Source organism: Hypanus sabinus, unplaced genomic scaffold, assembly GCF_030144855.1.
Source record: "Hypanus sabinus isolate sHypSab1 unplaced genomic scaffold, sHypSab1.hap1 scaffold_256, whole genome shotgun sequence".
In the NCBI taxonomy this organism is placed as follows: Eukaryota; Metazoa; Chordata; class Chondrichthyes; order Myliobatiformes; family Dasyatidae; genus Hypanus; species Hypanus sabinus.
This window is the reverse complement of record NW_026780686.1, coordinates 519,759-539,040: the sequence shown is the minus strand read 5'-3', so window position 1 is coordinate 539,040 and position 19,282 is coordinate 519,759.

Below are 19,282 nucleotides of genomic sequence, written 5' to 3'. Positions count from 1 at the left end.
TCAATAAGATGCCTGCATTGGCTCAATCACTGAGTCATATATTTAAGTGCACCTGTATTACATGTTAGACACGCTCTACTGAAATAAACTCACTTCTGCCCCTCGGTGCTACCGTGCTCAATAACGTGGCCGCATCTGGACATCTTCTGGTGTTCCTTGACCTCGTCTCTACCTTTTACTCAATGTTACTTGCTGACCTGTAGCTCTAGTTCGCATCGCATTCCCCGTCACCCTCAACAACACCCGGCCTCCATATGCCACATGTTAATGCTCTGCCACGTTAGCTACAGTAAACTTCCCCGTTAGAATATGAAATCCTTTTTAGTACAGGTGCAAAACCCCTTACACACGTTCCATCTATCCTGGAAGAGAGCCTAATAATCTGAGTGTAAGTTGTCTTCCTCTTGCACAGATATATAACATCATGTTTACTGTACCTGACATCTTAAGTTTGTAACACCAGAAGTAATCCTGAGTTTACTAACCCAAGATTGCTACTTCGTAAGCCAGAAGTCTTCTTAATCACCCAATTAATTAGTTTGGGAATTTGAGGGATCTATAGACTTACATACCACGACTCTCCTATCCCCCAAGACAGCAATAAAATATGACATTTGTACTCTGTATTCCAGTTTGTTTTTTCATGGTGTATCTGCTCATACTCTTCCTGATGGAACTCAATCTGCCATATCTCTGCGCAGTCCCGCACATTCTGTAACATTCCCGTTCGTGTTTTTTTTTTTTTTGAGAGTTACCTTCCAAATACCCTGTTGCGTGATTTCAAAAATAACTATAATTTATTGATATATGTTTATTAATTACAACTATAATTTCAATAATTAGCATGTCTCTGCCTCTGTATTTGTAATCTACCAAACCGCCCTTTTCATCCATTATTCGCGACTCCTTTGTCGACTGTTCAATCTGAGTTGGCACAGTCAATATAACTTCGATACAGACCTGGATTAGTCCAGTCGCAATCAAGAGACAATCTACAGATACCGGGAATCCAAATAGCACACGCAGTTGCTACAGGAGCTCCGCAGTACAGGAAAGGAGCAAACAGTAGCTAAAACCTGTCAGCAGCGTTGAATCTATTTTTTCTCCAGTCCCGCTGAAGGGGCTCGGCCCGAAAGATCGGCTGTACGTGTTTGCATAGACTCCGCCTGGTCTGATGCATTCCTCCTGCATGTTGCGTATGGTTAGCCTATATCACAGCATGCATTTCTCTCTTTCTCTCTCCCTCACTCTTCATTCCTCCGTCTCCCTCTCACTCTCTTTTACAGCTACATCAAATGAAAAAACATTTTGACGTCGTTGTAAAACTTTTAAAATTCTGTTCCCTGAATTTGTTTCACGGTGGCAGAGAGAAGAAGAAGCTGCGCGCACAGAAAGAAAGCGGAATCAGGTTGATAGAAACCACGGGGTATAATAGGAGCAGAGGTAGCAGATACCGCCAAAATATACTGAAATATCAAGCAGTTTAGTTAGAACCCGGAAGCCGGGTTAACAGGTTCGCCTCAAGCTTCAACTTAATCGGGGCGGGAGGTGAGGTGCAAGGAGGAATTTTCTGGCACTCAGACACCAGTGATACCATCGGGATAAAATCAACAGCTGTTTTTTTTTTGTTCAAAGGCAACGCACACAATATACTGTGGGATGGTAACGGACCTGGCAGTAACTATGGCAGCTGTTCATCGCATAGTATCCACTAACGCAGAATAGGAGCATGAAGTGCTGAGATGTAATACTTTACTGCCTTTGTTGTTAACGTTTAATGAGTTACAAAATTTTGGTTCAGAGGGTATTTCACCACATTCTTGAATTCCTTTCGGAACTTGCTCTGAGTCACGGTGTTGGTGCAGTGTTGGTGCAGGAACCGAAAATCCGGAGCATTCCTGATGTTTCTTTTGTGATGTAACTGGGATCCGTGACAAAATAAAAAAAAAATACATTGATATCCGCTGATAGATATAAAATACGATCTGCGTTACCCTCAACAATATGAAACTACCAGTTATTCCGAAGTGCAAAACGATGGATTTGCGTCGGTTCTCCATCTCCCGGTCCCTGTCTTTCTCTCCATTCCTGCGGGCTCGACAGGGAGCTCCTGGGACAAAGGAGTGGAGAGAATCCGCCTGACAATCAGGATATTGAATAGTAACATCAGAAAGAATGGGACACAAGGCGTTACAATGCAGTGAAACATCGCAAATGCCGCCCATAAGGGAAAGATTTTGCAGTACGATGCATGAACACCAAGGGACACCATCAATTATTAGCAAAAGCTCGTATACAAATCCCCAGGGGGCAGTCTCTCCACAGGCCAGCACAGTCACTGTCCCGATAACCACAGCCGCTGTGCTCTCGGTGCAATATTAAATGTTTTCAGCTTCTCACAGCAAATGGCCACAAATCGATCGACGGTGAAAGCGAGTGTCAACCGTATATAGGTCGCTTGTGCTCGCAAAAACCAACCATCCGCCTAATCTGCACGCAGGGGTAATGAACAGAAATGATTGAGGAAGGTATATCCAAGCAGTCCACGTGAGCAGCGGTTCCGTGATATCGACCAGGAGATCGGGCACTGCCATCCCACCAGGTAGCGAGTGACACATTTGGAGAGACCGCATTTTCCCCGGGATAGGAGCACAATGGCCACCAGATTTGCTGGAAGAGAGGCAGGGAACAGCAATTTGAGAAAATACCGAGCAGATGGCGAAGCAACAGTTTAAGAAGATCCTATAATATTGTTGCACTTAGCGTTAGAAAGGACATGGGAGGGTGTTGAGCCAGCGGAGGCATTGAAGGAAGGAGTTTACACAGTAAAATGAAATCAATAAGTTCCGAATACAGACTCCTTACTGATGACCGAAATGTGAATTGGCAGCGGAAAGCTAACACTGGGTAACTCTCTCCTCAGAGTCACTTCTGCGTCTCATATGAATGAAATAAGAACAAGTCGCTATTGGAGAGACTCTTCCATTAGACAGTCACAAGCTTCCATCGTGTTCCCTGTCAGCGACAAACAGCCGAAGGAAGGAACAAAGACAGGAAATGCTGGAAGCACTCATCCAGACAAAACACAATATGTGGAAAAACAAAACAGATATAGTGCCTTTTCGCAGAACTGTTTTCAGAAATACTCTTGACACGAGTTACCTTTCTCGTTCCGTACAAGCTACTTGAGAGTTAGTGCTTCCACCATTGCCTCTGTTTGCTTATCTTTACAGCATTTGCCACCTCACTGTCTTTACAGACAACATTGTCTCTGAGGTAAACATTAGACAGACTGAAGTAGATAAATACATCAAAATTCTTGGGCAGCACCTCAGCAGAGAGTAATTTGATTAAATGCCGGAGTTCCAATTGAGTCTTGTCACGGAGCATCCACATTTACAGATTTCACGTTCCTGTGTACAGAATTAGTCAACCGGTCGAGGGCAGAGAGATGGAGTAAAAGGGCCAATTTCGATTAGGGAAGATCTGAACATTAGTGCGATTCAGGGACGGGGGCCGAGATGCTCACAGTCTACAAAAGTGATTCGAAAAAGAAAGCACTATTGGTAACCTTAGGTAATTTCTACGTATGTACGTGTTTGGTACTGCATTGTGTGCCAAAGGGCCTGTATTGGGTGGTTGGGCTATATGTATACCCTTCTACCTGTGAGGTTACATAATCGGATGAAAACTATGGCAAATGAATCCGAGAATGTTGGTTTATCTGCAATAGGTTCTAGGGTGGGCAAATCTGAATGCACAGATCATGGAACTTTAGGGAGTAGAAGTCTGAATTTCAATTTTATTCTCTTAAAAGCTGCAATTTCCAATTAATAACCATATAACCATATAACAATCACAGCACGGAAACAGGCCATCTCGGCCGTCCTAGTCCGTGCCGAACTCTTAATCTCACCTAGTCCCACCTACCCTCACTCAGCCCATAACCCTCCACTCATTTCCTGTCCATATACCTATCCAATTTTACCTTAAATGACACAACTGAACTGCCCTCTACTGCTTCTACAGGTTCTTTACTTCTTCTGCTTCCACACAGCTATCATTTTCTGAGTAAAGAAATACCCCCTCGTGTTTCCCTTAAACTTCTGCCCCCTAACTGTCAAATCATGTCCTCTCGTTTGAATCTCCCCTACTCTCAATGGAAACAGCCTATTCACGTCAACTCTATCTATCCTCAGAATTTTAAATACCTCGATCAAATCCCCCCTCAGCCTTCTACGCTCCAATGAATGGAGACCTAACTGGTTCAACCTTTCTCTGTAACTTAAGTGCTGAAACCCAGGTAACATTCCAGTAAATCGTCTCTGCACTCTCTCTAATTTATTGATATCTTTCCTATAATTCGGTGACCAAAACTGCACACAATATTTGGCCTTACCAATGACTTGTAAAATTTTAACGTTACATCCCAACTTCTGTACTCAATGCTTTGATTTATAAAGGCCAGCGTTCGAAAAGCCTTCTTCACCACCCTATCTACACGAGACTCCACCTTCAGGGAACTATGCACTGTTACTCCTAGATCTCTTTGTTCCACTGCATTCCTCAATGCCTACCATTTACCCTATATACCATCTGGCCAAGATGACTTATCAGTTACCCCATTACCTTTTCTCAAGTCATGGAGAGTTCAGACATTTCAATCCCCTTGCCACCTGGAACATCCAACACACTGCCAGTGCCTTACACAGTGAGACTGATGTAAAATACTTATTTCGATCGTCCGGTATTTCATGGTCCCACATTGCTACATCAGCCGCATCGTTTTTCAACGGGCCGATATCCACTCTCGTATCTTTATTTCACCTTATTAATCTGAAGAAGCTTTTGGTATCCTCGTTAATATTATTAGCCAGCTTACTATCATATTTTAATTGTACCTAAATGATGACTTCTTACTAGTTGTGTGCTGTTTTTTTTTAACTTAACAATCTTCCAACTTACCACTAACCTTGCCGAACTATACGCCCTCTCTTTTTCTTTTTATGTTGGTTTTGACATTTCTTGTTAGCCATGGTGGTGTCATCGTTTCTTCAGAATACATCTTCCTCTTTCGGATGTATATATCCTGTGTCCTCCGCTTTGCTTCTAGATATTGCAGCTGTTGCAGTTCAGCTGTCATTCCTGTCATTGCTTTAGGCCAACTCCTCACTCCCACCTCGTTACTCCGCTATAATACCGACACATCTGATTATAGCTCTCTTCAAATTTCAGGGGGCAATTCGGTCATATATTGATCACTTTTCCCGAAGGGATCTTATAGCTGAAGCTCCCTTAGCAGTTTTTGTTATTTGTGCATCACCCAGTCCAGAATAGCCGATCTTCCAGTGGACTCAGCGACGAGCTGCTCTCAAAATCCATCTCGTAGGCACTCTATATATTCAGGCTACAGTAATCGAGCAGCAACTTGATTTTCCCAATCTACCTGTATATTGGAGTCTTCCATGACAATTGTAACATTGCCCTTGCAGCCTGCGTTTTCTATGTCCTGATGTGATCTTAGCGAAATTTTGGATGTCTGCATGCGATTTTCCGTGTTCTTTTTTTACCATTGCAGTTCCTTCTGCCTATCCATAGTAATTCAACATTATCTAACCCTACGTCACCCTTTCTAAAGATTTGATTTCATTTTTTAGCAGCACACAACGCCACGCCCTCTGTCCACCTGACAATTCCTTACAAAGTGTATTTGGACATTAATCTCCCAGCTTAATCTTCTTTCAGCCACGATTCAGTGTTGCCTACAACATCATATATAGCAAAGAGTAACTGTGCTGCAAGTTCATCCACCTTATTCCGCTTTCCACAGCGCATTCAACTTCAACACTTTCACTCCTGTATTCACCGTTTTTGCTTTAGTCGCACCATCGTCAACCTCTCCATTCTTAACTTCACCTGAGGACTTGCCAACACCTGTCTCCTCAGCAAGCTGTTCTGGCACTCCGGTTTCCTACCCCAGTCCTACATCCGATCAATGTCCCGCTGTCTCCCTCAGATCTCCTCAGCAAGTTATTCTGCCACTCCGGTTTCCTACCCCAGTCCTACATCCTATCAGTGTACCGCTGTCTCTCATAGATCTCCTCAACAAGCTGCTCTGGCACTCCGGTTTCCAACCCCAGTCCTACATCCTGTCAATGTCCCGCTGTCTCCCATAGATCTCCTCAACAAGCTGTTCTGGCACTCCGGTTTCCTACCCCAGTCCTACATCCTATCCATGTCCCGCTGTCTCCATCAGATCTCCTCAACAAGCTGTTCTGGTACTCCGGTTTCCTACCCCAGTTCTACATCCTATCAATGTCCCGCTGTCTCCCTCAGAACTCCTCAACAAGCTGTTCTGGCACTCCGGTTTCCTACCCCAGTCCTACATCCTATCAATGCCCCGCTGTAGCCTCTGACAGCTCTCCATACAATCCACAACACCTCCAACTTACCTCTGACATCTGCTCTGTACCTACTCCCCAGCACCTCGTCCTCGTGTCCTCTTGTGGCAACGACTTCAGCCCTAGGGAAAGGTGTCTGACTATCCACACAGTCAATTCCTCTCATCATCTTGTACACCGCTATCAGGTCAGCTCTCATCCTCCGTCACTCCGAGGAGAAAAGGCAGAGTTCACTCAACCTATTCTCAAAAGGCATGCTCCCCAATCAAGGCAACATCCTTGCAATTCCCCTTTGCACCCTTTCTATGGCTTCCACATCCTTCCTGTAGTGGGGCGACCAGAACTGAGTACAGTCCTCCAAGTGGGGTCTGACCAGGGTCGAACATAGTTGCAACATTACCTCTCTGCGCCTAAACACATTCCCACGATTGATGACGGTCAATGGACCGCATGCCTTCTTAACCACAGGTTTCGAAATATCAGGGAGCATCTGGTCATTGCGGGCGACCCTTCAATGAGCTGAAGACAGAGAAACTGAGGCTGTCCTTGAATCTGGTGGTTCTGCTTTCTGGCGGATCAATCTTCTGCCCGGAGGAATCGGGAGAAGACTAAAGATCTGGAATGAGTTTGTTGATTATATCATTGCTTCAATAAGGCAGTGCGAGTTCTACACAGACCCCATAGGGGGCGGGGGGCACTTTGTTGCCGTAATGCGCTGTGCTGCCGTCAAAGCCCTAATCAATAGACCACAAGTGGAAAATACAGTGGGAATTAATTTAAATTGGAAATCACATACTCAGAGAACAAAATACCTTTGTACAATACTGTGTTCATATCTTTCCTTTTCCTGCACATTTGCAGTTTGTGTCTCTCTAAGAGCCGCTAACATAACGATATTCCTCTAGCAACACCTGAAAACAAACTTGCAAACGAAAATCTGGATTGAACTTACTGCCGCTATCGTCTATGCTACACCCTTTGGTGTTCGGCAGATCCACATCGTGTATATATCTACTCAGACTATTATTGCATTCATCCCATAAGCCTCTATCACATCTTCGGCCGCAATTTCCTTTGCATAGCAATACTTTCCCATCCCACGGGTCTTCCCACCGTTGTACATAGAAACATAGATAGTTCACAGCACAGTACAGGTTTCTCTACCCCCAAATCTGTGCCGAACATGTACTTACCTTAGACTTTACACTGGTTTACTCATATCCCTCTATTTTGCTAAGCTCCATATACCTATCCAAAATTCTCTGAAACGATCCTATCATAACTCTATCCACTTATCTCTGGCATCTCCTCTGTACCTTCTTGGAAGCACATTAAAATTGTTATCTCCTGTGTTAGCCATTTCAGCCCAACGAAAAAGACACTGACTGTCCATACGATCAATGCCTCACATTACCTTATACAAGTCTATCAGGCCACTTCTCATCCACCTTCTCTGACTCCAACATCTTTCAAACCACTGTTAGACTAAGTGGCCTATAGTTTCCTTTCTTCTGCCTCTCTCCCTTCTTGAAGAGTGGAGTGACATTTCTGAAATCTTTGTGGGTTGAGCTAAGATATCGCAGGGGTAAAAGGACCCTGATGGCAGTTATCTACAGGCCTCTAATCAGCTGCAGTGATGTGGACTACAAATTACAACAGGAAATAGATAAGGCTTGCCAGAAGGGCAGTGTTATGATAATTGTAGGGGATTTTAACATGTGAGTGGATTGTGAAAATCAGCTCAGCACTGGATCTCAAGAGAGAGCATTTGCAGAACTTGTTGTTGAGCCCACTGGGGGATCGGCTGTACTTGATGGAGTATTGTGTAATGAACCGGAGGTGATTAGAGAGATGGAAATGAAGGAAGCCTTTGGAGGCAGTGATCACAACATGATTGAGTTCACTGTGAAATTTGAGAAGGAGAAGCCGAAATCCGATGTGTCGTTATTTCAGCGGAGTAAAGGAAATTCAGAGACATGAACGAGTTCACTCATCTTCTTCTCATAAGGCATGCCAGCCAAACCAGGAAACATCTTTGTATACCTCCTCTGCACATTTTCTATGGTTTCCATCATTATCCTTGTCGAGAGGCGACCAGAACGGAGTGCAGTACTACAAGTGGGTTCTGACAGGGTTCCAATATTGCTGCAACATTACCTCTGGAGTCCTGAATTCAATCCTACAATTGATGGCGTCCAATGCACCGGATGCTTTCTTAAAAACAGGGTCAACCTGCGCAGCAACTTTCAGTGTCCTATATGCTCTCTCCTATCCTCCACACTGCGAAGAGTCTTACCATTAATACTGTATTCTGCCATCCTACCTGACCTACCACAATGAACCACCTCACACTTATCTAGGTTTAACTACATCTGCCATTTTTCAGTCTTACGTCCTATCAGTGCCTTGCTGTAACCCCTGACAGCCCTTCACACTATCCACAACACTTCGAACCTTTGTGTCATCAAAAGTTTCAACTTGATCTGTTAAGGGGCAAAGTTTGGTATTTGACCAGGTTAAGCTTTATTTGCCATTTCTTTGCAAGTATTTGCTGTTGCATCTGTAATATTTTATTATTTGTGAACTAATTCCAATGTTTTGTTTGATCTTGCATTATTTCCAATTTACATAATTCAATGTGTTGTATTTAAAAGTAATTGGTTATGGTAAATTGTTCCGTGATTAGGCTACGATTAAGATGTGTAATTGCTGGACGGCGGGGATTAAAGGACCACAAAGTCCTATTCTGCGCTACACCTGGATGAACAAATATGTGTTCTAGAAAAAAAATTGATTTCTGTTTAAATTTGAACTGCTCCTTCTGGTGCTTTCGCCTTTCACTTACTTTTATGGTTGTCTACCCTCTCCTGTCAGATTACGTTCTCCAGTACTTCATTTCTTTCATGATTCAAAATCGCAGCTCTTTACATAACACCGTCCCGCTCCCGTTTTCAACCATCACCTTCAACTTGTACTTCCTCCTCCACGCCCGAACAGCTTACTCTGTCTTATTTTCTGTTCCATCTTGATCAAGAGTTATTGGCCTGATATGTCGATTCATTTACTCTAGGATATAATCTTTTTTTTTAAGAAGCTACCTGGTAAGCTGTGTTCGGAGTATTGCTGCGGTGGACTGATTGTCGCAGAGAACTGCTTAATATAAACTGTAAATTCCGCAATCGCTTTTCGAACGTCTCGCGTTTATTTTTTTCTGTTCGTAAAACTTTACTCGTCCTTTTAACTCTTTCACTTGCTTTCAAGTCCGATCAGAGCAACTGTCGGCTCCTGTCTCTAAATCAGCAGCAGCTATTTTAGTACTTAACACTTCCCTTGTCATTCTTAACAAAACAACATGTTCATGGTATATTTCGCCTATTTCATTAATTTAATCTACTTCGTCCATGAGAAAAAACACACACTGGAGTAAAATTAGGCCATTGGGCTCACCAGGGCTTTCCCGCTATTAGGTTACGGCTGATCCATTTTCCCTCTCAGCCCCAATCTCCGGCATTCTTTCCGTAAATATCCGCCTTAAGTATACATAAAAACTTGTCCTCCACAGCTAACTGTGGCAAGGAATTCCACAGATTCGCCACCTTCTGGTTAGATACATTCCTCCTCATCTCCATTCTAGAAGGACGCCCTCTATCCTTAGGTTGTGCCCTCTGCTTCTAACCTCCCCAAGGGTCCGCGGCAAGGTCATCCCATGACGCCTCTCATTAATCTACAGTCAGGGGCTAGTGATCGTCTCTACTGGAATGATTGCAAAAACCTCTCCCGGGTAGAACCACCGACCAACAGTCCAGTTGATCGCTGAAAGGGCCCAGCTCATTTATATTCACTCACCACAAAGTCTGGGTGAGTGCCTTCACGTGTATTTGTTGAAATTTGTTTAAATTTGTTTAAATACAGGGTGACTAAGGAGGTAGCGTCTGGTCTATTAAAGAGGCATAAGGTGGATAATTTTCCACGGGGCAGGCAGGATATACTGCAGATTATTGGGTGAGTCGGGACATTAGATTATGGGGACTTGATCAAAATATATGCTTCTTCCCTAGACGTAAGCAAGGTACCATAAAAGCGGTGATAAATTGTATGTTATTGTTCTTGAAAAGGGGTGGATAATCCTTAAAAAATGTAGAAAGCTGAGACTTACCGGCGATAAGAAATTTGTTGAAGAGGATTCTTAGGGATAGGATGTAGAGTTATCGGACGTAAGCAGACCCCTGGCTCTTCTAATCTTTGCCGACCTGTGTTCTGACCTAGTCACAACGGCCTTCATTAGGACCACGGCCTTTCATACTCCACCCATCAATGCAGCCGTCCAAATGTCTCTGAAATACTGAGATTGAGCCTGCATTCACCACTTCTTCCGGTTACTATTCCCACTCTCACGCCTCCCTTGAGTAATGAATTTCCATCTCTTGGTCCACCTTCACACTTTAAATATGACCTCTTGCTTTAGTCGCACCCAGCTTGAGTGCAGAGAGCCTCAGTTTGGGTGAGAGAAGACCCATTGAATCTTTCCAGCTCTCTCAGGCCCTCAACTCTTGGGAACATCATTATAAATTTTCTCTTAATCTTTCAAATTTAATAATGTCTTTCGTGTAGATAAATGATCTGAATTGCACACAATGCTCTAAGCCTGATCACACTAACGTCCTGCAAACCTTCAACATAACATTCCAATTGGTCTTGCTTTATGATGGTCTGAGTGCAAACAGCTCTCTTTATGACGCCACCTAGGAATTATGGAACTGTATTCCCAGCTCCGTCTGTTCAGCCGCGCTGGTCAATTCCCAGCCATTCATTGTGTAATTCCTACACTGGCAGATCCTGCCAAACTGCAGTAGCTCAGACTAGATCCCAGCTGGACAGAATTTTACATTAAATTCCATCTGCAAAGTTTCAGACCTACTTTGCTGTTCACTCACGCTCCGAATACAGCTGTCATCACAAATTCAGTTTACCATATTACCATTGAAATTCGAATATTTACAGTTGAAGTCAGAAGTTTCCATACACCTTAACCAAATACATTTAAATACATGTTTTTTTTTCTCCACAATTACTGACATTTAATCCTAGAAAATATTTCCTGACTTAGGTCAGTTAGGAGCACAACTTTATTTTAAGAATGTGAGATGTCAGAATAATAGAAGACAACATGATTTATTTCTGCTTTTATTTCTTACAACTCTTTCCCAGTGCTTCAGAGGTTTATATACACCTTGTTAGTGTTTCATAGCATTGCCCTTAAATTGTTCAACTTCGCTCAAACGTGCTGGTAGCCTTCGACAGACTTCCCACAGTAAGTTGGTGGAATTTTGTTCCATTCCTTCAGACAGAACTCGTGTAATTGAGTCAGGTTTGTAGGCCTCCTCCCGAATGATCCGGCGGCCAAACATTTCCAGCTTCAACTCTGTAGACCGGATCCATAGAAGCTGCACCCTGATGCACTTCTCGCGTGTGTAGTCGCCGGGAATACTGAACGTCTCCCCGTCTTTCCACATCACTCAAGTAGAGCATTTCAATATCACGTCTGGCATTATTACTGTCTTGCCTGTTGAAATATAAAGCCAGTGCAAAGTAAAAAAAAATACAAACATACATATTTTGATTTTGCCTTCTCTGACTTAAGCACCTTCCGGATCAACTCGACAAGAATTGAAACTTTTAAATAAGTGTTCTGTCCATATCCACTACACGACGGCCGCTCCACTTGTCTCTGTCGCACCTTAAATTGTTAGTACTAATCAATCTCGAACGGTAACTGCTTGCTGCGAAATGTTCAAAACAAAACTGCCGCTAGTGCTGCCTTAAACAACAGGTCAGCGAACCGGAGTGAAGTACGTCCTTATAAGCGTCTCATCTGTCCAGCAGACCGATGCTCAAGTGTGCAAAAACGTTTACCGACGCCCTGCTCTCTGCCTCCTTTGTACCAGATTAAACATTGAACTGCACGCCTGATCAACATGCCAATTATACTTTCCAGTTGATGAAAGGGAATAATAGCGCACCCAAAACAGATAAATTACTCCACTGTATTGGTGCTCAGTCCTGGTCGCATCACTATAGGAAGGATGTGGAAACCATAAAAAGGGTGCAGCGGATGTTGCAAGAATGTTGCCTCTATTAGGGATTATGCCTTATGAGAATAGATTGAGTGAACTCGGGCTTTATTCCTTGGAGCGACGGAGGATGAAAGCTGACCTAAAAGAAGTGTCGAAGGTGATGAGAGATATTGATTGTGTGGATAGTCTGAGGGTATATTTTAGAGCTGAAATTGCTTACAGGAGAGTGCACAGTTTTAAGATGCTTGGATGTTGGTACAGAGGAGATGTTAGGGCTATGTATTTGACGCAGTGACTGGGGAGTGCGTGTACTGGTCTGCCGGCAACGGTGGTAGAGGCAGATACGACAGCGTCTTTTAACAGACCCCTGGACACGTACAAGGATATCAGAAAAGCAGGGTCTGCGGATAACTTTAGGAGATTTCTAAGGCAAGGACGTGTTCGGCACAGGTTTGTGGACCTATGGCCCTGTATTGTGCTGTAGGTTTTCTCTGTTACTCTGTAATGTTCTCTGTGCTTCCTTGCTTAGAAGAGAGCAAGAATAGATCGGCGATTTCGATATTTTAAATGCCTACAGCTGTTGATTAAATAAACACCAACCTATGAATTCTACTGTCTGATACGACTGTCTGATACAGCCCGTTTTCTTCACTTCAGACACAGAAAACAGGACGCAAGAGAGTTGTGGTTACAAATTAATACATTTTTTTCCCTACCAGTTGATGTCTTTCTGCCACTCCAGTCGAAACGCAATAATCAAGAATTACGATGCCGCAATAGTGTTGAAGAAATTAAAGGACACATTGATAGATCGGCAGTTATCAATGTAGAGGAGAGGCAAGATCAGGCCGAGTGTGTATTTGTTGGACTAACACACTGAGGATAACCTGAGGCATAGAATATCAGCAGATTAAGACATTGGCGTAAAACATTGGGGTGTGTTGTCATCAAGAGAAACAGGTTCAGAGGGAAAATATGAGTTTTTTTTTCACACAGGAAGTGTTTACTAATCTCCATCATGTTGTCCGTTCATTTGGAGAATACGGCTTTCACTAGGATTTTGAAAGAGTCAAGATGAGCACTGGGAAGTGGAAAACCCATAGGGCTTCTGAGCAAATACAATGTGTGTGATTACTTTAGCTGGACGCGGTTCACAGATTATTCGTGATTCTGACATCAGGAATCTGTGATTTACAAGCAAGGGGTACGGGCTCACACTGCTACGGGCAATATGATCTGAGCCGCCTGATGTAATGCTGCTCCCCGTAGCGGTCAGGACGCCGGGTGAAAGAGAATCACGAATGAAGCCGGGAGCTGATCGCTGGAAGACCTGTAGCTGTGGAAGCGGAATTTGAAAGGACAGTGGTTGCTTGAATCAAATAAAGAGTTTTGATTCTGATGGACAACTCATGAGGGAGTGGATGGCGAGAACGCCGTGAAGCTCACCTGAATGAGGGGAAAGTAAAGGAAGAAACATCGACGAGATTGTTTACCGGCGGCGAGAGGAAGAGTGTACTCGAAAACTCACTGTAAGGCGTCTGTTAGTCTGCGTATTCACATGTGATCAGTAACACCCCGCGGGCGGATTGTAATTGGGTCTGGGAGCGGAGAATGAAGCTGTGCGCGTTGACTTAGCAGTCATTTATGGGTGTGTCTGATGAGGGGTGAGATCGAGGAGTGGTAATACCCGCAAGGAGGTGGATCGCGCTGCGCGTTGTCCGAGAGGAGACTGGGTGCTGGATTTTCATTTACTGAAGACGATAGCCAAGTCGTGGTGTTCATGTGGGAGCTGGCTGAGGTCCACGGTTTCATTCGTCTCCACGGGTTTCCCAGAAGTCAACTGAAGTTGCAGGCTGGTGGGTCAACAACTCAGCAGCGAAGCGGATGGACAGGCGAAGTGAGGATCGTAGGTGAAGAGGCAGGAGTAACCAAGATTAGTGACTCGACAGGGAGAAATATGATGGAGGTCTGCGATGCTCATGTGCAGAGGTAGTACGAGCTTTGACCAGCACATACACACGGGGGGGGGGGGGCTGCCGCCGTGATATTGAAGCCGTGAGAGCGCGACCCGTTAGAGACCACAGGCTGCACGCGTAGTGCCAAAGAAGCAAGTTGCTGCTGCGTTGGGATTCACCAGAGTTGACCAGGAATATTCGTCATACTATACCGTTCGACGAGGACAAAATAGTAAGCGTATTCGATATAGTGGAGGACTTTCTTCTCTCATGCTGCTCTGACTGGTTACATATGACGCAAAAAAGCGGTAAATACCTAACTGAATGCATAATTGGCCTCAAGATAGAGGATTGATTTCTTTTTCGTACTACAGGGCCCAGACGAATGATAATTATTGTTTTCTAGATCAACGTACGGGAAGACAATATACCTGCCGCCGATCGACAGTTTGCAGTTGTTACCAGTATGGGTGGTGTAGTGGGCTGTGAACAGAGTTATCAAGAATCACAGTGGGGAATTTTGATAGGCTGAGTTAGTGGACCGAGGTGTGTGAAATGAGGCTTAATTTGCATCAGCCCAATTGGCTTCATTTGTGAAAGTCGACCAAGATGGAATATCCACCATAAACAGTTTGACCCTGGGTGGGGTCTGCTGTAGAACAGAAAGTGTGAAAGTCAACAGTAATCTACAAACGGTACTGCAATATCAGTTACCTGGACCAGCCTTTTCTGCTTCTCTCAGCGAGCTATAGAGGGGATTGTATTGTATTGAACTTAGTGCAGGAGTGATTTATCAACTTGTTACTAGGACACAAGGAACTCCAAGGTGAGAGAAGTTAGACAGCAAGGACATTATTTTTGGAGATAAGGGCCATCATATGAAGTTGTCTAAGACTGCGAGGAGTATCGACGGGGTGAATGTACTCAATTTATTCCCGCTGATTTGGCATCTGTGGGCATCGGACAGCTAGGGAGAGTGCTCTAGTCAGTTACAATAACAAAATTTAGAAGCAGAAGAGATTCTTGCTTTGCAAAGCTTTGGAACATTATATGCCAAACGCTGGCAAATCGTTCAAGCTTTTATCGGCATTCTGGTTGGCAGGGGCAAAACGGTCTGATTTCATGCTATATGTAACTCCATGAATGTACTTATCACGACTTAAGAAAAGGTTAATAGAACAATATTCGGACTGTCAGATTAAACCCAGAATCCCTTTCTGCTATTGGAAAAGAAACCAAATCTAGAAACGATGTTTTAGCAGGATTATGCGGTTGAGTTGCTGAGTGTTTCAGATTCGTATCGTCCTGTATTCGATGGTCAATGATGTAAGATTTCAACAGCTCCTGCAACTTTCGGCATAAACCATCTCCTTTACTGAGGCACGGGAAGCATAAGCAGTCATTTTGCACCCGGCGGAGAGCTGCATGTCTGGCACATCGGAACTCATATCGATGATGTTCTGTCCCTGTTATTCTTCGAGCAGTATCGTTTGCTCACAGCAACTATGTGCAGAGACATTAGGTCGTTCTAGCTGCGCTTCGAAATCACAGTGCACTGACAAAGCGGATGTGACAACCCTATCGACTGTAATGTGAAGTCAATGGGGTGTGAGGAAAAGGCGTCGAATTGAAAGAAATCTTCAGTTTCTCCATCGTCAGAGCGCATGTGTTTTTATATGTTTATCGGATCTATAGGCACATGTGACTTCAACTTTTTGTATTTGTGCGTATTCAGTGCAGAGAGATAGTGGTTAGAGATTGTGTCTGAACCTCCAGCTGAACTCTGTCTTTTTGCGTTTCCCCTTAGCTGTCAGTCTGTGTTTTGTATTGCCATGTGTCCCTGATCCTGCTGTACTCCGGCCCCTAAATTACTGAGTACTCCGTCTGTCATCTGTCTCTCATTGTTACCTGTATTGCTGCCAACTGTGTCTCATTGTTCTCCACCTATCATCTGCCTCTCTGTTTATTGCTCAGTGCATTTCAGTCCTGTGTTTTCACCTGTTTGTTGCTAGATTGTGGCAGTGAATTTTCCTGAGCCTTTCTATCATTTGTATCTGTACTCCGTCCATCTGAATATCGAACTAGCCTGTTCCGGATTTTGGATTTCTCTGATTGCTTTGATCTTTGGCTGAATTTTGTTTGCACCTACTGTGTGTGCGATTGGATACCTGCTTCAGTGTCCTGACAGTATAAGCTGACCACAATGGATCCGGCAGACACCGGTCGTCTGAGAGCTGCCCCGGAATAGCAGGCAGTGATGCTGGGGAGACATCAGAACCGGCTAGACACTGTATTCAGCGTAGTGGAGTCGCTTTCTGCCAATGCAGCCGACCTTGTGGCCCAGACTCAGTCACTCCAGCTGTCCCAGAGCCCCCAACAACATTCTGTGACCACATCTTCCGCCCTGCTCTCGGCTTTCTCGCTCACTCCTCCCATCCAAAAAACCCGTCTGTCCCCTCCAGATATGTACTCAGGTTAGCACGACATCTGCTGCTGTTTGCTTTCTCAGTGCACCCTCATTTTGAATTGCAACCAACGCCATTTCCGACTGATGGAGACAATGTAGCCTTCGATAACACCCAACGTTCCGATCGAGCAGGAAAATGGCGAACAGCTGTCTGGGAGGCGGGCTCCCCTCTCTGCAGCAGTTTTCCGTTATTTTCTGAGGAGAGGTACTGACAGAGCGCTGGAGCAGGGATCCAAATGCATACACAGTACTGTGCATGTAGTGATATTAATAGAGTGACAAATCCCGCGGTGCAATCAAAGTCGGTCAGCGATCACTTGCATCATCAGTAACAGTGTGATTTTGCTGAGGGGATTTTTTATATAAAGATGGACATTTTCTTCTTTTATAGTCTTATATGTTCTTGGAGCTATGTCCATCATGAGGCTAGAAAAACAATAACATTTCCAGTATACTGAGAGTTGGCTCTGAATAAACAGTGATTGTTCTCTGTGTGAAAGATCGTGAAACCGAATAAGCTGCGACAATAACTTGGCACTATTGAGGAAACTGGTCACGCAGAGGCATTATCTATGTGACGGTGGCATGTCCATTGTGTTTAGAGATGCGCCTGTAAGCCGGTACAAATTCCATTTATTGAAGTAATTGATGGTTTGGAAGTAGAGAAATGCCGTAGTGTTCTCCGCCCAGACCAGAAACTGAATCAAATTATCTCTTTCGTAAATGTACTACTTTTCAATCTAAAAACAAACAAATAACATCTATTTATCTACCCATCTCTCTATTTCTACATGCATATTGGTGAAGAACTGAAAATCGTCCGTTAGAAATAGTCTGTTGACAATGTCTATTGAATATGCATGAACAAAAATTGGAAAGCAAATGCATATTTGCAATCGGGCAAGATGGAATTCCGGATTAATAACAAAGTTAGCATTGTATTATTTCCTACCTGTTTTAGTTCCCTGTTTTAATTGTATTTATCGCTATATATTTTTTGTTCTGTTGTTGTTGTTTGTCCGTCATTTGCAACGATGACGCAAACCTGTGCTGGAAGAATTTGCCATTCGGAGTACCGGTTGGGCACCATTCTTTTGTCTTCAAAATCTTGCAAAATGTTAGGAAAGATCGTCAAGATCGGACACTTCCAAGGCTGCAGTTGAAACCCATGGCCTATTCTATGCCTTGTTTAGACTTTCACTCTCAACAGTTGCAGCAGCAACTTCCTGGGCTTCGGATCTTGTAGTTCTTGTCAGCCGCCCAGTCCGGGAAATGGTTCGCATGCTGTGAAAGTCAAATCCCTATCTCAACGTGGTTGGATGTCCCCTCATATCATAACCTGCTTTAGCCTGCCTGTCGGAGCGATATCCCAGGGTCTTGCCACTGTCCCATACAGACAGTTACTTGGAGCCACAAGTGAGAGTTCGGTGACAGGTCGGTACCAAATTTGGACGAGCTGCTCAACAAGCCCGTCCGCCGAGCAGGCAAACAAATTATTATTCAAAGCTTTGCTAAATAAACGCTCTGGGAGGTGTTATTTTGGCACGAAACGTGCTGCTTAATTTGAGATATTTTAATAATTAGTCACTTTCACACCATGAATAATCTGCCCCAAATAAGTATCACTTCTTATCTTTGGGAACGTACAATGATTCCCTATTTAAAGAAGGAAGGTTATTGGCAGGAAAAATGAAATAACAGTATATCTGCTCCTTAAGATGGAAGTCCAAAGTTTCCCTGGCCGTTGGTAATCCAGTGCTGATTGTAGTTGATGATACTGAGCATAATAAACGTTTATGATATTGCCCAGAACGAGATCAATATATTCTCGCCGGCAATGACAGTATTTGGATTCAACAGCGATGCACCAGCTGAGATTTTTGCAGAGTTGGCAGAACAACACATTCTGGTAACAACCTGGCCGGTCGGCCGAAGCCCGTGGATATCTCCCACTGAATGTCGAGACAAATCACTCTCACACGCCTGAAGTTTGGCGCGGTTTCCGGGACTTTCATTTACCTCAGATAGTAATCACCATTACTGTGCACGTTTCAGTGTTTGATTTTACACAAAGCCTCACTGACCTTCATTTGACTGAAGAACGTTATCACCTTTTAACAGGTGAGTATTTCAAGATATCTATTGATGCCTTTCTAGCTAATTTGCGATCATAACTTCCTGCAGCGTCTCAGGTAGGAAAAGCATCTTCAGCTGGTTACCTAGCACACACGAGCATCTCATCGTCCGTAAATTCCTCCGTCTCCAAGGGGATCTTTCGAAGATGCATATCTTCTAACAATCTCCCAGCACCCTCGCCAGTTTCTGCAGGCATCACTTTCCACACCACTCCCATGTTTACTTTCCCTCCCTACTGACCTCCTTCCT